Source organism: Chelonia mydas, chromosome 5 (assembly GCF_015237465.2).
Source record: "Chelonia mydas isolate rCheMyd1 chromosome 5, rCheMyd1.pri.v2, whole genome shotgun sequence".
Classification (NCBI taxonomy): Eukaryota; Metazoa; Chordata; order Testudines; family Cheloniidae; genus Chelonia; species Chelonia mydas.
This window is the reverse complement of record NC_051245.2, coordinates 18,386,494-18,408,472: the sequence shown is the minus strand read 5'-3', so window position 1 is coordinate 18,408,472 and position 21,979 is coordinate 18,386,494.

Here is a 21,979-nt window from a genome sequence, read left to right as displayed (position 1 = left end):
CAGGACAATATATTTTTATATGTAAAATTCAACCAATCCGCCAAATCCAATGCAGGACAAATACAATAGGCAAACAACAAATCATCCCCCTCCCCCCACAAAGGGCTTATTGCCAAAGAAGGAAAGGAATAAGGAGATAGAAAAAAAGGGAGAAGTCCCCAAATGGTCCAAAACATACCAGCTGAAATAACGGAGGAATGCAACACATCCTAAATGCAGGCTTGCTTACTTGCCATGGGTGTCCACTTGTAGACAGTTCCTCAACCAAAGATTTCTGCAGAGATAGATTCACCCCAACACAGTCTCAGTAAAACCTAAAACAACAGTAACCATTGACTATCATGCTGACCAATATTGTCTCATTGTTTCTTTGTACTCTCCTGTCAGTCTATTTGTAACTATCTGTTGTCTCTTGTCTTGGACTGTAAGCTCCTTGGGTCAGGGATCTTGTTTTTGTTCTGTGTTTGTACAAAACCTAGCACAACTGGGTCCTGGTCCATGACTAGTGCTCCTAGGAACTATAGTAATAACTAATTATTATCATTGAATGTCCAGGTTGCAGTTTTTCCTAATATCTAATCTAAATCTCCCTTGATGAAGATTAAGTCTATTACTTCTTGTCCTATCTTCAGTGGACATGGAGAACAACTGGTCACCAACCTCTTTATAGCAACCTTTAGCATATTTGAAGACTTATCAGGTCTCCCCTCAGTCTTCTTTTCTAAAGACTAACCATGCCCAGTTTCTAACCTTTCCTCACAGGTCAGGTTTTCTAAACCTTTGAATATTTTTGAAGCTCGCTCCAATTTGTCCAATTTGGACACAGTGCTTGAGCTGTGGCCTCACCGGTGCTGAGCAAATCAGGACAATTACCTCCCATGTCTTACATACGACACTCCTGTTAATAGATGCAAGAAGGATATTAACCTCTTTCTCAACTGCATCACATTGTTGACTCATTCAATTTGTGATCCACTAACCCCCAGACTTTTTTCAGCAGTGCTACTGCCTAGCCAATTATTCTTTAGGTTATACCTACCAAAGGACATAAAAGACAATAAGAAGGTGTTCAATAAATAGGTCTGAAGCAAGAGATGTGCATTAGCTCTCTACATCTCCCTCACCTACCTCCTCCTGCATCCACAAGGCCAGTATCTCTTGTCAGAGAAGAAAATTGGGCTAGTTTGGTGTGATTTGTTCTTGACAAATCCATATTGGCTATTACCTCCCTATTTATACTCTAGGTGCTTACAGTTGATTTAATAATTTTTTCCAGATATCAGTTAAGGTGACTAGTCTATAATTCCCCAGATCCTCTTTGCTCCCCTTTTTAAAGATAGGTACTGTTTGTGTCTTTCTCCAGTCCTCTGGGGCCTCACTCTGGTATTCTCAAAGATAATCGCTAACAGTTCCAAAATTGCTTCAGCTACTTACTTAAGTTCCCCTGGGTTGAATTTCATCAGGCCATGCCAGCTTGAATATATCTAAATTATCTAAATATTCTTTAACCTGTTCTTTTCCTATATTGGAATGTGTTCCTTCCCTCTTGCTGTTAATATTAAATTGTGTTAAGTATCTGGGCACAGTTTACCTATTTAGTGAAGACTGACTCAGATTATTCAGTAGCTGGATACGGACAGAATGGGGAGCATAGGGAAACAATAGCCATGCACAAGGGTGGATAGGACATCCACGTCCAGGATACAGCATGCTCTGTTAGACACATTCGTGTAATGAGAAGTGGTGAGAGATCAAATGGGGAAAGGGGGAAATTGATCTTTGAAGAGTTATTGACAAGGAATCACATAAGTAATGTGTTACAATGTCAAGGTTTTGGAGAGGTTTTCATATGTCATTGTAACCCCTATTCTACTAGGTCAGTGGTTCTTAACCTGGGATGCACCCATCCCCTAAGGGTGCGAGATGCCCTTTTCTGGGAGTGCAAGACATACCAGATTTTTTTAGAAGGTAAATCATTAAAAACACAAATTAAGCACAGGCACGTAAGTACAGCTACTTTATGTCATTAAACCTATGTATTTATTAACATTATACATTTTTAACAATTACTGTAATATACAAACAAAAATATGTCTAGGTTTAAAGAACTGACCTACTTCAACAATTTTTGATTAGGGGTGCAAGAACATATTTTGAGAACCAAAGGAGAGCCAGAACTGGACACAGGATTCCAGCAGCAGATACACCAGTTCCAAATACAGAAGTAAAGTAACCTCTCTATCCCTACTCGAGATTTCCATTTATGGATCCCAGGACCAAATTAGCTCATTGGCCACAGCATCACACCGGGAGCTCATTCTCAGCTGATTACCCACCACCAAACCCAAATCTTTTTCAGAGTCACTGCTTCCCAGGACGGAGTTTCCCCATCCTGTAGGTATGGCCTACATTCTTTGTTTCCAGATATGTACATTTACATTTAGCCATATAAAAAACACATACTGTTTGGATTTCTTAGTAAATTAGGTGCCAGCAGACTACTCTGAATCAGTGACCTGTCCTCTTCATTATTTACCATTCTCCCAATGTGCATTATTTGCAAACTTTATCAGTGATGATTTTATGCTTTTTGCCATATCATTGATAAAGATGTTAATGAATCTAGGGCCAAGAACTGATCCCGCAGGACCTCATTGGAACCAGACCTCTCAATGACTATTCCCTGTTTGCAGTTACATTTTGAGACCTATCAATTAGCCAGCTTTTAATCCATTTAATGTGTGCCAGGTTAATCTTATATAATTCTAGTTTTCTAATCACAATGCCATGCAGTATGCAAGTCCAATGCCTTACAGAAGTCTATTACATTAACACTATACCTTTATCAACCAAACTTGCAGTCTCGATTAATTTTACATAAACCCATGTTGATCTGAATTAATTACATTACTCTCCTAGAGTTCTTTATTAATCTAGTCCTATATCAGCCACTCCATTATCCTGGCACTGATTCATGGCAGACTGACAGGTCTGGGTCATCCTGTTTACCTTTTTTAAGTTGGTACAATATTATCTTTCTTTCAGTCTTCTGGAACTTCCTCAGTGCTCCAAGATTTATTCAAAAATCAACATTAACAGGTACAGCAAGCTCCTCAGCCAACTCTTTTAAAACTCTTGGATGCAAGTTATCTGAACCTGCTAATTTAAAATTATCTGAGTGTAGTAGCTTCTGTTTAACATCCCCTAGATACACTAGTGGAATGAAAAACCATATGGTGAGGTTGCATAATCTTTTTCCCCCCTTGTCACAGAATGCTCCACTCACCACTTGTCTGGCACCTCCTCCTGGTCACTCTGGGGATTAGCTCTCAAGGCCAACACCTCCATTTGTAGTTTGCACACTGTCGCTGTCACTCTGACTCTGCTCTGCAACTCTTCTTGGTCCAGGACCCGCAGCATCCTCTTTGTGACTTAGCCCTCCAGCTAGGTCACGTGGTGTTCTCCCTTCTGGGGGTCAGTCCATCAACAGTCCCAGGCAGTCTTCCCTTCCACTGCCTTGATGCCACTCCCTCAGTGACTGGCAGGGAAACCCAGGCCTGCCATCTTCTCTGGGTTCCAGTTCTGAAACCCTCAGTTCAGCATTTCTGGGCTTTCCCCTCTCCACCTTCACTGCTCCTTTCCTGGAATGCTTCCTACACTTCTGGTTCCCCTCCTTCCCCTGGGCATACTCATCTCCAAACCTTCCTCCTTCTTCCCAGGGAGTGGCTGCTGGCTATTACCTGCCTTTCTGCAGCCCTTCTCAGCAGCCCCCATCTGTTGCCAGCTACCTGGTTTTAATGGCCCCACCTGTTCCTGCAAGAATGAGCCTGTTCTCTAATTAGCTGTCTACAGCCAAAATATCCCATTTGCAGTCTAATTAGCTGATTAGGCCCACCTGGCCCAATTCTGCTTTTGCAGTGTTAGTGTGGAAATCTGACCCCCATCACACCCCATATAAACAGAACAGAAATATATATTGAATATTTCTGCCTTATTGTTGATTAGGCTAACATCTCCATTTAGTAATGGACCAGTACTGTTGTCAGGATTCTTTTTAGTTCCTAAAATATTTTTTAAAACCTCCTCTTTATTGTCCTGAACTGTGCTGGCCATAGATTTCTCTTTGTATCACTTGGCTTCACTTATCAATGTTCTATAATTCTGATTTATATTCGTTACTATCAACTTCCCCTTTCCTCCATTTGTTATACTTTTTTTTTAAACACAGCTACCTTCAGGAGGTGCCGTTAATGGATAAAGAACAAATGGATAATAAAACAATTTTAGATAGTTGAAAAAATCCACACCAATGGTAAAATCCAGCTAAGTACTCCTTATAGCCACACAGCTCAACACAGAGATCCTATGCTGCAGTTCAAGCATTTGAGTTCTCTACACAAGAGTCTAGCCCTCAAGCTGTCCTTCCCCTGATGAGTCTATTAATCTATCTAACTTAATAGACTTTCGTTGCCAGGATATCCCCTGGGGTACTCACAAAAGAAGCCACCCTACAGATCCAGGTTAATATGAGCACTCAGAAATAGAGGAACAGGAGCATGCTAGTCAGGCCTGAGCAGGAAGTCTACTTCACCTCCTCACAGGAGTTAAAACAATGCTCATTGTCTGAGCAATGAGTCCTTCTCTCTCAGCAGGCCAAGCAAAACTTCTATGGACTGGAACAGCAAATCAAAATCAAGACCTAGAAGGCAGTTCATTCTGTGGAACCCTTCACTGGCAGGAGCCGGCTGAAGAGCCAGCAAGTTTGTTGCCAGGTGCTGCAGAGTGTTTTCTCTCAGCTCTGCCAGCCAGCCCACTCCTCCCAAAATTTCCACTGTGTCCTTCCTTCATTGGCTATTATTTGCTCCTTTCTCCTTTTACCCAGAATTCCTTCAAGCATAGGACAACAGACTGCAAGAACAAGTGTTTCCCCTTTCAATGAACAAGGTGTATGTACAGTAGTACAGACAGCTTTGCTCCTTAGATAAGCACTGACCAAGAGGTGAATTTTATGGTTATAAGCTGCCCAACAAACTAGGGAAGGGGAAGCTACATTTGTTTATTATCTTGGTGTTTTTTTCCAAGGTGTTAGGGTGTTATAGAGAACACTTAGCATCATTATCAGAATGGTAAGGCAGCTTGAAAGAAATGGTTTTTCAGGAGGGGTTTGAAGGAGGAGAGGGAGGACACATGTATATGTATAGAGAGTGAGTTTGTCCCAAACATAGGGGTATGAAAATAGGTGCAGAGTAGTGAGTGGGAGAAGGAGATAGAGGGCATAAGGGCTGAGAGAGGAAGTGAGATTTCAGGTGTAGACAGGCACAGAAAGGAATTACTAGAAAAGTCATAGTTATAACTAAATTAGGTCCCTGCTATTCAAGAGCAGATGAATAAAAACATTGGTATGTTCCATTCTAGAAGCCAACCTGTTCTTGCACATTGTGCCTGTTATGAACCCAGCATTGTGAATGAGTGAACAATAACTGTGAGCAACAGGGACAGAGCTAAGAGACAATGGTAAGAGACAAAGGACAGGTGACTAATGAGATGAAAATTCAGCAAAGTTCTGCTATTCCTCAGACAGGAAATATGATAGATCACAGACAGTTATGACATTGTCTGGTAAACCTTGGTTAATCTATGGTATAAATATAGTACCTGTCAAATCTGCTGAACCAGGAGTGGGACTCTTTATTGTTGCAGAGAGCATTCACCTATTAAACAGTCAGATGCATCTCTGGGTTTGGAGGTTATGTTTCAAAATGAGAAAAAACGTCCTGTGTTCAAATGAAGGGTATTAATTTAATACCCTAATGTGTGATGCCATCTTTTGGAATGGTGGATTAAAACATAGGTTGGTGAAGTTATGTTACAAAAAAGTAGTTTGCTACAAATACCCAGCTAGTGGATATGAAACGCATTCTGTGACAGAATCTGTTACAGATTGTGGCTTGCTTTCTTAGGGTCTGGGCCAGCTCCCATTCAAGGCAATTGAAAGATTCCCACTAACTTTAATGAGAATTAGCTCTCCAGTCTCAGATTAATATGATTCATGCATTTTGTATGTGTACTTCATCCACTGAGGCTGTCTTTGACTATGCTGGGTCCCATGACTACCTTGACATCAGATTACTACTACTCAAAGCTATTTTTAAAGAAGTGAAATGTTACAGCAATCAGCTACTTGGAAAAGAACAGGAGTACTTGTGGCACCTTAGAGACTAACACATTTATTTGAGCATAAGCTTTCGTGAGCTACAGAAGCTTATGCTCAAATAAATTTGTTAGTCTCTAAGGTGCCACAAGTACTCCTTTTCTTTTTGCGGATACAGATTATCATGGCTGCTACTCTGAAACCTTGGAAAAGAACCTGATTGACATGTAACAGTAATTAGGAGGTTCAATAATGAATACAGGTGGACCAAAGTTGCAGTGTTTTGATCCTGAATCCACAACCAGAATTCTAAAAAGATTGAGCATTTGAATTTAAAATTATTATTTGTACTTACAGTTTCTTTCAATTGAAAATTCTTCTCCCTGTAAGGGTTTATAATATAATGTATTATTATTATTATATATTATATTATTATAATATAATATAATATATAATGTCTTCTGCAGCTTCCACAGTATGCATCCGATGAAGTGAGCTGTAGCTCCACGAAAGCTCATGCTCAAATAAATTGGTTAGTCTCTAAGGTGCCACAAGTACTCCTTTTCTCCCTGTAAGTGGTTTCCTACAACATGCATGATTCAATACCATTGAGATCCTATAAAAGTTGACCCTGCCATCCTTCAGAGAAGTACTTTCAAGTAGGGCTGTGTGAACATTTTCCATTAACTGTTTTGGTATTTTTTTACTGGAAATTAGGTTTTCAACACAATAAAAAAAATTCATGAAGAGTTTGCTTCCTATGGAAAAAATAGATATTTCATTGAAAAAGTGCCTCCAAAACAGAGGAGATGTTGGCTGAAAACAAAAAGAATGTCTTTTTTGAAATGCCTCTGCAGTGCCTCATCGGAGATTGGCCGTTTCCTTCCCCCATGGGCTCCCTGCCTGGACTAGATCTCCTATGATGTACATCAGTGGCTTAGCAAGAGAGGATACTACAGTACATTATGGGAGATGAGGTGTTGCTGGGGAGCCTGGACCACAGAGGAGAATGGTGGTGTGAGGGGCCTAAAACTCCAAGTCCAATGAGCACTGCAGAGGAATTTCCAAATTTAAATTTTTTATTTTCACTTGAAATATTTTGGTTTTCAGTTTTTCACTTCAGATTCAACATTTCCTGCAGATTTCTCCCCTACCCCGCCAACAGCTGTCCATTTAAGTGCACAGCACCTTCATTGAAGGATCTCAAAGTGCTTGTCAGATAAATATAATTAATCTTCACAACATCCCTTTGGGATGAGGATTATCACACCTGGAGGGGGAAAAAACAGTTAGAGTTTAAATTACCTAATCATTCTCATGCAAGCCATGCGTGATTGTTATACTAAATTTAGTATAACTCTTCTAATTTAGAGAGTTAAAAATATATACAGGATAAAGTTTTCATTGCTGTGAACATGAGTGTGGAGGAAATCATAGCAGGATAAAAGAGGACATGGCCAGGACGTAGGTGTTTAAATGTAATCCAGTGAAGTCCATAAAAGCCTTTTGTAATATTTTCAGTCTTGCCTGCTAAAAATATTGGCTACTTGAGATGCTCCGATGCTCAAGATGCTCAAGATGCTCCGATACTACGACTGCAGGATAAGTAGAGAGTAGGGAAATACATGAGGACCACACAATGACAGAGCACCCTGAGTCACTGACAGTGAGAGAGAGAAAGTGCGTGATGGCAAGGTATGCAACAAGTAGTAGAAGGGGATGTTGGACCTGGATAAAGCTAATCCTCAGAGTGGCCAGGAGGAGGTGCCCCTTTAAAGAGTTGTTCCTGGGTCCACTCACCAAAGGGCACTGATGCTTGGAAAAAATCAGTCCCCTTAAAAGTGTCTCAACCTGGTCACCCAAAAATAGAGGTACCCAAAAATCAGTAGTTGCTTTTGAAAGTGTCAGACACTGTTCTTTCATGGAGACTTTACATTTGTTCTTTTTTGACTTAATCTAAAAAAAATCCATATTGTGAGTACCTGTTCTGCTCATTGGATATAGACAAAAACAGTTACATCAACTTGTGCATTTATAATTACGAGGACAAATAAACTGCAGAAAGCAAGAGTGGCTTACATGGGCATACCATGTACATGTGCTTAGCTAAAATGACCCTAAGGCAGAAACTCAAAGGGATGCAGCAAAGTATTGTATTTCAGGTCAAATGTGTAAGTAGGAAAAGAGTTTACCTTAATAGGCCATATTTCCAAAGAGGTTTAAAAAAAGGAATAAGATCTTTTTATATGTAATTATTCAAATATTCATTATTTGTTGGGAACCTAACAAAAAGTCATAGCATTGTGGTAGTGCAGGAAAAGAAAGCGAAACAGACTAAAAATAAAATGAAAGTGACCAATTTCCTCCGATCAGCCAAGTGGAATGCAAAAAAGTAAACAATATTAAGTGAAAAATCTTCTTAAACACAAAGGAAGTTTTACATTTATGATTTTCTCTCCTGGCAGCTTATTGTATCCTTTTTTTTTTTTTTTTGGCATTCTAAAGCAGCTGATGGAAACAAATTTGTCAACACAAAATTTAAGTCACATAACATAAGAGAAATGTAGTCCCCTCATTTGCTTTCCCTTTCTCCGTTGACTTCTTGAAGAACTGGTAGGCTACTTTCTTTTAGACTAAGTCCCTGGAATAGTACTAATAAGTCTCTTCTCCTCTCTATTTCTGTTATACCCCCATGTTAGAGCAAACCCAGGTCACAGGGCCTGCCTCTATGGTGCCCTCCTGTAGCCCAACAGGGCACTACTCACCTTGTTACAAGGTCTGCCACAGTTAATTGCCTCCTCTGACAGGGTCCAGTGCAGTGGTGCTTTAACCCTAAGGTATCCTCAAGTTTCACCCTTTCCAGCATATTAACATCCAACAATAAAAGAAAGGTACAAATAGGTCTGATTTTCAAACCCTGAGAAGCACAAGGCCACCTGAAAAAAAAGCACATGTTGACTTCTGCACCTAATTGATACATACGGTTAATAGAATTTGCTGCTACAAATGGCCATTAGGCATTTAACTAGGCCTTTGCATGTGCATACCAAATATGTATGTGCAATCTCAGTAACTGCAAGTGCAAATCCAGGCACCAGTCCAGCAACATACTTAACGTTAAGCACACGGTTAAGTGCTTTTTTGGATCTGTACGTAAATGCGCAGTTGCCCAGATCCCTGGGTTTCTCAGATTTTTTTGATAATGCCTCTCTCTCCAAGATTTGACAACACTCATAACCATCCTCAGCTGAAAGGAAAAATTATATTCAGTTCCAGCTTAGAATAGTTGACATAGGTACAAAGAACTAAAGTGCATGAATGCAGCTGCATTATAGGCTTCTGCTCCACGCCAGCTCAGGCAAGTCTCTTGGTACAGTACTAACTCTAGCGTTAGGGAAGTGGGAGAGAAAATAAACTATTAGGCATCTATTTCTGTGGTGAAGGACAGTTATAAAGCTTTTGATGCTGATTGCCATCCTGGCACTCTAAGCAAAGAGACTGGAGAATCACCTGCATTTTGTTACCATTTAAACAGAATGCCAGATAAATAAAACAGACAAGGTGGGTGAGGTTATTTTTTTATTGGACCAACTTCTGTTCATGAGAGAGACAAGCTTTCAAGCTATTACCTCCCCCACCTTGTCTCTTTAATATGCTAGGGCCCACACAGCTACAGCAACACGGCATACATAAATATAACACACATGCAGAGCTAGCTCTGAAGTGGTTATGAAATTTATAGGAACTTCTCTCGTAAGTGTTCTCCCTTTCAGTCAGCATCTTGGCAATGTGCTACATCAATTTACATTACTGATATTCCTTGACTCGGCACTTTATTCTACTGTTGAACAAAATTCACCACTTGGGTATTCTTCCCCGGTCCAGATCTTAATTATTCCTGCTTCCTCTCCACGCAGTACATTTTTTCTCTGTATCACTTGAAAAAAAAAATCTTTTTATGAGGGAGTTTCTACAGTATGTCTGCTGTAATGAAAAACAATGTAGATGGCATGAGGTCAGCACACCTGAAAGAGAAATTAAATTATTGTTAAAAGAAAAAGGAGTACTTGTGGCACCTTAGAGACTAACCAATTTATTTGAGCATAAGCTTTCGTGAGCATGCTTTATGTGTATATAATAAGATCTTCTACACTTTCCACAGTATGCATCCGATGAAGTGAGCTGTAGCTCATGAAAGCTTATGCTCAAATAAATTGGTTAGTCTCTAAGGTGCCACAAGTCCTCCTTTTCTTTTTGCGAATACAGACTAACACGGCTGTTACTCTGAAACCTAAATTATTGTTGGTGACTTGAGGCTTGCTGTGGACTGAGCAAATATCTCCTGCATGTTAGCACTAAGCAAAAAGAGATATGGCTTTATGAACATCTGGCTGTATTTAGCAACAGCATAACACTAGCCATGAAACACTTATAATGTAATGTGGAGAAAGGAATTTCTCACTAGATTCAATACCACATAAAGCAAAAATTAGCCTGAAGGGACATGTGGTTGCATAGAACAAACTGTCCTCCATCAGGAGGAAAACACACACACATAAAATAAATGAGATATAATGGGGATGTTTCTCCATTCACAAAGAGCAAAACAAGTCCCTTTAGTCTAGGTCACTATTACTTTACATTAGCAAAGGATGAACAAATGAAAATTCTCCATGGGCAAACTGAGGGTGAAATCCTGTCCCCATTGTAGTCAATGGCAAAATTCCCATTATGCCGTCAGTATGTCTCTCCTGTTAAATCTTCATCTTTAATTCAGTTATGGTCCTGTCCCACAGCCAGCAGAGTTCTTACTCTTAAAAATGTAATCCATAGAAAACCAACCACAGCTATCTACACCACTGAAATCAATTAAACAAAATCTCGACTGCATTTTTATATATCATGTTTCATAGACACCTGCGGCTAAGGTATCTAAGTGTCAATATTATGTTTTATCACTAGGTTTTTATACTTCATTCTGAAACAAGATCTTAAAGGGACACTGCTTAAAAAAACATACCTTTTGGGAACTTAAAGGAGAAGAATAGTTGTTCTATAGGACTTTTAGATCATCTTATAGAATTTAAGAATGGTATCTTTTCTGTAGAACTCCATAAGACTTCAGCATAATGTTGATAGAACATTATACATTTCTGTACAACCTTATTGGTGTAATACCTATTAAATTCTAGAAGACTTTTCCATAGTGGATGTATTGAAAAGAAGCAAAAACATTTCTTAAAGATTAATGCTGATACGTTTTAAAATTCAATGTTGCTAGTTTATTTATTAGATTTCTCTGATGGGATACAAACAAATAAAGACCCTTTAATCTGGACCAGATGATGCATTTTCATATGTGCACATTTTCTTAACAACAGCATATTTCTGGACCTAAATTTGACTGACATTTTTGTGAAAAGTTCCTGGATAGCTAACAATTGTATCATAGTCCGATGAATAGACTACCCACAGCTAATCCAACCATCCACTAAGTGTCACTAAATAACCGTAAGACATGGATTTTAGAGTTGGGAAGACATACCAGATGTCTTTATTTGAAAAGGTGATCGCTGAAGATAGGTATAGCAACTGTCAGAAAGTGACAGGGGAAGGGGGAGGTGGGAAGCACTGTAAAGTACTTGACAAATTTCAGAGTAACAGCCGTGTTAGTCTGTATTCGCAAAAAGAAAAGGAGTACTTGTGGCACCTTAGAGACTAACCAATTTATTTGAGCATAAGCTTTCGTGAGCTACAGCTCACTTCATCGGATCCAAAAATTACCATTCTCTGGTCATTAGCAACCTATCCCTGTCATGAGCATTCCAATGATAAGATGGCAGCTGCACAGCACATGTGTGAAATGTGTGCGACAAGACAGTGGATATCTGGGGTGAAAACTGAAATGGGCCAGGATGGGGTCCCTAGCCTCTGTTTGCCAGAAGCTGTGAACAGGCGACAGGATGGATCACTTGATGATTAGCTGCTCTGTTCATTCGCTCTGCAGCACCTGGCATTGCCCACTGTCAGAAGACAGGATACTGGGCTAGGTGGACCTTTGGTCTGACCCAGTATGGCCGTTCTTATGTTCTTGAGCTCACACAATACTACATTTGCTACTAAATATAATCCAGTTGATGTATTTAACAAATATTGTTACACTAAAAATTGACACTTGATAAGCTGTTAATTACTATAGTTTCTGAAGGAGAGATGAAGAACATTTGTTTCCATTTTTAAATAATCACAGCTCTTGCCCCCCAATTAATAATGAATCAGTTACACAAAGTTAGAAAGGATTTTCTCACTGAGGACTTAAATGCTCATGTCTTTGGAAATCTGCATAATTTAAAATCCACATTGTGCATTCGAGATTCCTGCAGCATGGGCTAGGTCACTTTTGTGGCTGTCGGAAGCCAAATATCAATGGCCTCCCCATGTCTTCACACAGTGCTTAACATTATATTTTCAAAGAGGACGGTGGGATTTTAGCCATGATACTACCCATGATTCAATGAGCTGGATCATTCCTTGGCAGTGAGTTCTGAGGGAGGAAATCTGAGGATCCCATTGTATCATTCCTCCCAAATAATTCCTTTTGGAGGGTGCATTCTTCAGAAAAGGCCATGCAGGCTGACCGGGAAATCCAAGAGTCCTCAAGAATCCCAAGAAACACAAGATCATCCATTCAGATGAGTTCTGTCTCTGCAGCTGCCCTGTCCCCTGGTAGATCTCAACTCCCTGATTACAATTGCCTCCAGGAGTCCTTGTGACAAGGGAGATAGTGCTTTGCAGAAGTGATAATATAGCTCCAGGTTTTATCATATTTTTCCTTGAAATGCATGTGGGACCAGATGAAGGATGATGTGCATATCCCCTAGGAGCTTAAGCACTGAAACCTTTGGGTGGGCTAGAGTTTACTTTACTGCCTCTCTCCTAATACTTCAGCACTAGTCCTATAGAACGGCAGACAGAGAGCCAGAATTCAGTCATTGAGGATTTTCAGCATGTATTCCACAGGGTCAAAAAAGAACAAAAGGAATTAATTGAATTCTTACGTACCAACTTTGTAAAGTTTTATAATGATAAAGAAACAATACTACTAGCTTCCTAATCCACACATATTTTCTTCACAGTTATACATAAGTCTAAATGAATTAGATCTAAACAGGTCAGTCCCCACCAGGGCTGGCTCTACCGTTTTTGCCGCCCCAAGCAGGATGTCTGAAGACAGAAGGTGCCGTCGAATTGCCTCCGCAGTAGCCAGAAGAGTAAAGCTGCCGCCGATTTGCCGCCAGTCTCTTCCCAGACTGTCTCACTCCAAGATGGCATGCTGCCCTACAGAGCCCCATAGTCTGAAAACAGGACCAGAAAAACCCCTCTTAAAGTGATAGCTTGCAATTCCAACATAGTGCTCAATATGCCACAACCTACTGTTGCTACCTACTGGTGTCTGGATGGATTCTGAAGTGCTAGTATTAGCAATATGATTTCCTGGCTTATCTCAAACCAAAGGCAAAGGGTACCTTGCAGTACTGCAGCTGTGAATAAAACACTTCCTTGTTTGTCCCAGGTAATGAGGGCTAATAGATCTCCTTACTGTTGGATATTGATTGGTATGTGCTTTCCCAAGGGAGGCTAACAAACAACTGCCTTGAAAACATGTGGCTAAAAAGGATTTTTGGCAGTACATTTTTTTTACGCTTTTAAGAACATCATAAAGAAAGAACTAACCAGAATTATCACCCAAAACTGAAACTTTTCCCTAAAGTCGAGATAAAGGGCAAAACTCTCTTCTAAGTTGACAAAGGTAATCCATTGTTTCTCTGAGATGGCATAATGTGTCACTTGTTTCTGGAACTGAATTTTGACTGCTTGATATGCACCATTGACAATCACACAATGCAGAAACAGGTGCAACACCTCTGATAAATCCTCAAAATAAATTGCTAACGGCTGCTTAAAATCATCTACATTCGTATTTCTTCCATTTTAATTATACTTTCTAAATATAAATTATAGAGGTCCAACGACAGTAAGTCATTGAAACACAGAGGTTACATTGTTTTATTTTTGAATGCAGGTTTTTTTTTTATATAATTCGACATTTGTAAGTTCAACTTCCATAATAAAGAGATTGAAGTACAGTACTTGTATGAGGTGAATTGAAAAATACAATTTTTTTTTGTTTTTTACAGTGCAAATATTTGTAATAAAAATAAATGTGAAGTGAGCACTGTACACTTTGTATTCTGTATTGTAATTGAAATTAATCTATATGAAAATGTAGTAAATATCTAAAAATATTTAAAATAAATGGTATTCTACTGTTGTTTAACAGCGCAATTAATTTTTTTAATCACTTGACAGACCTACAAAGAATGTTTAACTTTAAATGGGTTATCAAAGCAAAACCAACACTTCTCTTAGCGAGACCAAGAAAATATGTTTGCAGTTTCTAGGCCGAGCCATTTTGGAGGTATGATGAATCTTAAAAAGCATTAGTCTGTTTTTTAAAAAGTTAACTGTAACTAAACTCTGAAAGCACCATAACTTGAAAGATCCTTGGCTACATCTGCACTGGGGCTGGGGCATAATTTCCACCTCAAGTCAACATATTTGTGCTAGCTCTCATCAAGCTAGTGCCTTAAAAACAATAGTATAGTCTCGGTAGCACAGGTAACAGTGAGTGGCAGCATGGGTTAAGTGCCCCAAGTACATACCCACAGGGTCCAGGATGGTTTGTGCTCAGTACGGCTAGCCCCTGCTGCCATTTGCAGCAGCCCAGGCAAATAGAGGCTGTCCTACTATTTTTCACAGGCAAGCTTGGTGAGAGCTAGCACTAATATGCCTACCTGAACTGGGAATCACATCCCACGGCTCCAAGTGTACACATATCCTCTCGTTGATTTTTATCAGACTTCACAGGAAAAAAACCTCTCTGTATAATTAGTGCATATAATAGGATGGGGGGATGTCTGATGGTGTTGGTGGAAATAGCTCTTCTGTAGCCTAATCCTGAGATGTGCTGAACAGCCATAACTCCTATTGCTTTTTGCTGAGAATTGTGGGAAAGAAACAACTTTCAGGATCGGGGCCCTCTTTCTTTCTTTGCACATTTCCTCTCTGACTCTTCAAAGACAGGAAGACCTAATAACTGAAAACAATTTGTTCAGGTCCAAAACTAGTAAAGGTCATTATTTGCCTTTGATGTTTTCTCCTGCTCCTTATGCTCCCTTGTTAGTGACTTGAAGGGATTTTATTTATAATATAACTCCTTTTTACTACAATGTTGAATCCTTAAATTATATGATTCCCAGAGGGTAGGTATAATTGCGTGACAGTATGTGAGACTGTAACAGGACTGTGAAGAAAGGCTGACAAACTATGACATAATTGCAGGTATCGTCCTGGAATCACATTACAGTGTGCACACATAGTAACCACTATGATTAAGATTGAAAAACAGTTTTGGTTACACCCATTATCATCACATGCGTCCCAAACCTTTCACCTTTTTGGTATTAAGTTTTCTATACATTGGCTCAGATTAAGCCCTCAATTTTTAAGTGGAATTCTCACTGGTTTCAATAGGGAGTTCTGCTTAAACACTGACCACACACTAAGGTTGGCCTTTTTTTTTTTTAATTTGAGCAAATTCCCTTCAACTGCTTTTGAGTTATGAGAGGGTGGAAAAAAAAAATATATATATATATACACTTTTTCTCAGCACGCTGCTTTGACGCTGCCATTAGTCAAAGCTGGCTGACGTTTGAAACTTGACATGGACATAGAGGTCACTGAGGACTAGTGCAGTTGTTTATCTTGAAAGAACTGGAGTAGCTTTACATAAAATATAACCGCTTGCAAACTGTATAGTGAGCATGAACAAAAGGAAGTTTTGTTGTCTGCCTAGGTGACAGATTGACATACCATAAATGTGTAACCAGTAATTAATGGACCCATTCCTGCTCCTATCACAGTGCATGGGAAAATTCCCAGCGGCTTCAATGGTGCTGGATCAGGCCCAGGAACAAATCTGTCACATTAAGGACCTTTTGAGTTCTGTTGACAATGAGCCTGATCTTGTAAAAATGCACTACCCATGAAGAGCTGAGTCCTCAACTCCCAGCTGCTGGGTCTCTATACAAGGTAAAAATATCTTGAATGGTGGGAATGCAGCAACAAGCAAATTCTAACTTTTTTTTTTCTTGTTTTTTTTGTGTGGGGGAGGGGGGGTAAAGGGACTAAAAATGAAAGTTTTCACCATGGTTGAAATTACAGAGAGGGTGTTTCCACAAACTTCTGAAATACTGAGAAAACCTTCATGAATTCCACAAAGTTGCTAGTACTCTTCATGCACTAGGAACCATTGCTGATAGCACAATGCACTTTTGGAAAGGAGCTACCTTCTTATAAGTGTTGTCTATTGGGAAAAGAAGTTAAGTGAAAGTCCTTTCCACCAGTTTCTAGTAGCTAAAATGTTCAAACAGTGAGTTCTAAAGCACTTTGAGGCACCCATTCATCCGATTGAAGTGAGCTGTAGCTCACGAAAGCTTATGCTCAAATAAATTGGTTAGTCTCTAAGGTGCCACAAGTACTCCTTTTCTTTTTAGATCATTTTAGTGGCTGTGATTTTCTATAAACATTTGATTGTTCCCAATTGTTTGTGGATCAGTCATGGGAGGTAATATATTCTTGTTATTTTCTATGGCTTTTTGCAGGCTTGACTCCTTTCTTCAGGCTGTTTCAACCTAATTCCTTTATTGAAGATTTTACAGACAAGACTGATCTTTTAATTTCATTGACGTTTGATGCCACCTGCTGGAGGAAATCCTGTAAGGTAGTCTGATTCCAAGGAATCTAATCAATGCTCTCTTTGATTTCAGCCTGCCTGTTGGCTGCTCCTGCTAAATTCTTTCCAGGTGAGTTTCTGCAGTTCCTCATAACTAAGTCCTCATGGACTTTTGTTGAGAAATGTATGAAAATGCTCATTTTTCCATCTTTCTTATGCAGAATACTTAAATATCAATTTTAATTTTAAATGGCACATAGTCTAATATTCTTATGAGTTTGTAGAGTTTATTTACTTTTTCTTTAACAAGGCTCACGGGCATTGAATTAATATCTCATGGGCTGTTCTTTTAAATGCCTTAACTCAGAAAAAGGACTTCATCATGTGATTAACTTTAGGCACCTGCTGAAGCCCAGCCCTAATTGAGTAAAGCACGTAGGTGCATAAGTACCATTGAGAATTTCTTTCACTGGGTATAAAGGAGTTGTTGACCAGCTCTGTGTTGCCCCCTAGCTGCTTCTATCACTGGGTCTAGGGACTTGTATAGCTGCTCTCCACTCTCTCACCACAGCCTATCTCACTGCTGGAGCTGGGGAAATTTCCTTAGCAGTTCTCTTACTCTCTGGGGCAAACTCCAGCCCCTTCCCTTGGGGCTTCTTTTGCCATGATGACCTACCCAAGGAAGGAAACTGAGCCACAGACAGACCAAGTGACCTGACTCAAGGAAGGGATCCCCAGCTATGGATTGTAAGCAGAGATGGCCACCTTCCTCCAGGCCAGACTTAGGCTCTTAATCTTTGGGAGGGGTGGGACTTAGGTCAGACCTCTCTCACCAGCATCTTCCATTGGCTAGCTTAGGTGGCTAAGTATGCCAACTTTTGTGAATCCTATTTTTAGGCACCTATCTTTCTCCGTGCATTGTATAGGACACATAGGTGCCCAGCTCAGGCTTTATGGATTCCTTTATTGTTCCCGTTATTTTCCACATGCCCAAAACCTAGGCATTGTGACACTGAGTGTAGGTTCAGGCTCCCTGCACACATCTCTTTCTTCCCCTCACACTGCTGTAGTTCTAGATCAGAAACAGCTAGAGGTTAGTTGGTTGTTTATTTACAAAGGCCTCACAGTCAAGTCCAAATGATGCTGCCTTTCTAAATGACTGCAGTGAAAACTCTCTTTGTGCCATTACATGGTCAGAGTCTGCTCCCAGAGTTACCATGGGCTTATGGTGACATAACCAAGGGCAGGATTTGTCTCTTTAAAATAAGACATGAGACAATTTGCCTTGGGTGAATTTCACCCCTATACACAGCCCTATGAGCCACTGGCCTCTTAAGTGGCACATAACATCTGTGTTGGCCCCCTGCCTGAGGGTAAATTTCACCCATTAGGAACAGTGTTCCTTTGAATATGTGGCTTGAAACCTTGAACTAATCATACACTGCCAGTAAATCCCATGACACACACACTGAATGAATTTAGTGTTTTAATAAAAACATATCACACTGCTCATTATTGCCTCTGCTTACAATTAACTGTAGGTGCTGGGGTCTTTTCTATTTAATATTCTATTAACTTCCTTTTTTAAAAACATATTTTCTGCCATAATTTACATTCACCACCGGGGGGCACTGCAGACTTTTTCTTTAGCTAAATTTCCTGTTTCAATCAATATTTTAATGCAATAATTTTCAGAGGAAGTCAAGGATTGGGTTTATTGTTTCACTGTTTAAAAATATTTCCAATTTCACATTAATTAAATTACTGTAGTACAGGTTTTGGTAATTAAAGCCATAGTACAGAGTGCATTCTCCCATTATTTTAAATGGGAGTTTTGCTCTGGCAGTGTAAAAGGGCCTTAATGTGGGTACACATTACATATATACTCACTTTGACACTCCTCTGCACTACCAGAGCGATATAAAAGGATCTTAGTATAACTCAAATCAGGCAATAATAGTTTATACACATGGATCGTTGTGGTTTTGAACTGTCATTATCCACAAACAGAATTTTTTTTTTATTCTAGTTCCATCACACTGATTGAATTAATAGACACAAAACCAGACCTGTACAAAAGCCTGATCACATATTGTCTCTCTGACATCTCTTTCTGGATGGCTCACCAAAAACTTAAATTGAATAAGACCAAAACTGAGCTCCTTATTTTCCTTACAGAATTTCTTCTCTCTCCCCTTTTCTTGTCACTGTTGACAATACCACCATCCTTCATGACGTATAGGCCAAAATCTAGTGGTTATCTTCAACTCTTCCCTCTCCTAAATACTATCAGATCCTCACATTCTTCAAATCCATGTGCTTTGTCCTGTAGAACATCTCAAAGATCTAACCTTTTCTTACTGTCCCGACAGCAAAAGCTATCTTACAAGCCCTTATCTCCCATTTTGATTAACGCAACTTTCTCCTCTCCTACCTGACCACAACTTGTACAAAACATAGCTCCTACAATTTGCCAAGATCCTCCTCCTAGCCTGTTGACATGACCAAATGACCTACCCTTTTCTTGAATCCCCCTCACTATCTCCCTGTGCTTCACTGCATCAAGCTCAACCTTCTTGTCCTTACATTCTCCATATAACTCTACCCCCTGCCTATTATCTTGCCTCGCCTCTTATCAAATAGCTCCAACACAATCCCTCCCACCATCCTTGATGCTCTGTTAATCTGCCTCTTCCACAGCCATCTTCACACCTTCTTCCAGAATGCCCCTACACACTGTAATGACCTCTCTAAACTGACTCACTAGGCCACCACTCTTTAAGTTCGCCCAAATACCTCCTTAGAACCAGCTTCTGCCAAGACACCCACAAGAAGTGAGTTAACCAGTATTCTGGATATCATGCAGTCCTTCCCCATCCCTCCAGTGCACCTCAGCCTGCAAAAAACACAATCCAGCCCCTAGTGAGGTGTTTATCAAGAAACTGATCAATGTAATGAGAGCTGGCTGACACCTGTGATATTATCTGTGGCTGTTTGATGAGCTTTTATGGCCCTGAAATCCAGAGCAGTAACTTTTAGCACCACAGCAGGTAAAGTTTGACTTTTTAGCCTAGCTCACCACGTCCCCCCTTCAGCTCTGAACAAAGACAGGGCACAGTCTGCTTAGCTAACTGATACTCAAGGAAAACAAAATCTGACATGAGACTGAAGAGTGAGCATTTCTCTCTCCCTCTCAGCTTCATTGTAGAGCATCTGCCTAGAATCTTCTTCTGCTGCAACTCCTGCTACCAATTTTAAATAATCTGTCAGCATACCTTGACGGTGTGTATTCTGCAAGGGTCGATAGGCAAAAAAAACTTCTCACTGAAATGAAAATCACATTTGCAGGTGTACACAGAGGGACAACCTGTTATGACCTGTTCCAGTTTAAGCCCACAGTAAATGTGTTTTACATGATGAGGATTCATACTGAGCTGACAGATTATTGGGTGTGCATGTTATTTGGTCTTGTGCAGCTATTTGGGAACCCAAATACTCTTCATTGACATGCATTGTGGAAGCGGCAAAGAGTCCTGTGGCACCTTATAGACTAACAGACGTATTGGAGCATAAGCTTTCATGGGTGAATACCCACTTCATCAGATGCTTATGCTCCAATACGTCTGTTAGTCTATAAGTTGCCACAGGACTCTTTGCCACTTTTACAGATCCAGACTAACACGGCTACCCTCTGATACTTGACGTGCAGTGTGGAGACACAAGTTTAAAAATTTTAGCCTATGTGAGTAATGCATAATATATGTCTTTAAAAATTAAACTTTTTCTAGTATTATGAGATCAAAAATTCCAAAGCTATGAAGCTAGTAGGCCTCAGGAAAGGGTTGAGGTTTTTGGCCAACAAGGGAATAGTGAACAAAAGCATCATAAGAGCCAATCTGGCTCAAGTGCTTAAAGATCTTCGAATCAAAAGTCTGAAACACAGCATTCGTTAACTATGTTTCAGTGAAAGCTCAGGGCCAGACCCTTAGTTGGTGTTGTAGTAGGAAGACACCCTGAGACAAGCCCTTGTATCAGAGGCCTGATATGAGGCCTGAGACCTGGGCTAAAGTAATGGTCAAAGCTTTGCTAATATAAAGCGAAGTCAGGCTGTGAAGTAGAGGCAGGTCCTGCTCACAGAATCTGGCACAAACAGGGCTGATATTGCAGAAATACACATTCCTAAGAAGCACTACGCACAGAACATACACACAAACACATTCCAGAGGGGTGGTACCAGAACACCTCGATACCAACGCATTCCCCAAAGATAACAGGAACACGCTGACCCATCTTAAAGGTAAGGTTAGGATGACAGCATGATGGATAGAGATGTTTTGATTGAACCAACATGTACAAGGTAATGGGTGGCACCTAGCCATGTTGTTTGTATTGATGTATAAAATGGAGTCTCAAAGGGAGTGTCTTTGGCCAGTCGAGGGGTGAATGGAAAGTTCCACCATTCCATGAGCTGCATCCATTGTCATGGGCATACATGTCTTAATATCTCCGTAGAGTCTGGCAGGTGCTATTACCATGCTTTGTCGACAATAAACCTGGCCGGGTGCCTTCGTACCTTAACAGACCTTGTGGTTATTGGGTGGTTCACTCGAGGTCTGCTGTGCCAGCTGTCTGTGCAGAGCTGCAATGGCACACAGAGCAAATACACACACACACACAGCCATACATTTGACTAGTGTAAATAGGGACAGTTCCATTTTACTTCAGTGCTAAGAACGCAGAAAGCTGCTGTAAAGCCCTTTGCACACAGGAATCTTTAGGTAGCAATGTATCTCGCTCTACTCTGCTTGTTTCTGGTTCCCCTCAGCCACCTCCCCCCCCCCCCCATCTGATTTCCATTCTATCAGCGGAGGGAGAGGGTACATTAGGGACTCCAGTGTCTTGGGATCATTCTTCTGTCCAAGGTAAGAATATTCTTTTTGTGGTGTGTGAGCATGATGCAATACTTGTCCAGGTCAAACATGTAACATTGTACTGAGGGGATGAGTAGGAGTGGTATTGCTTCTGCAACTCAC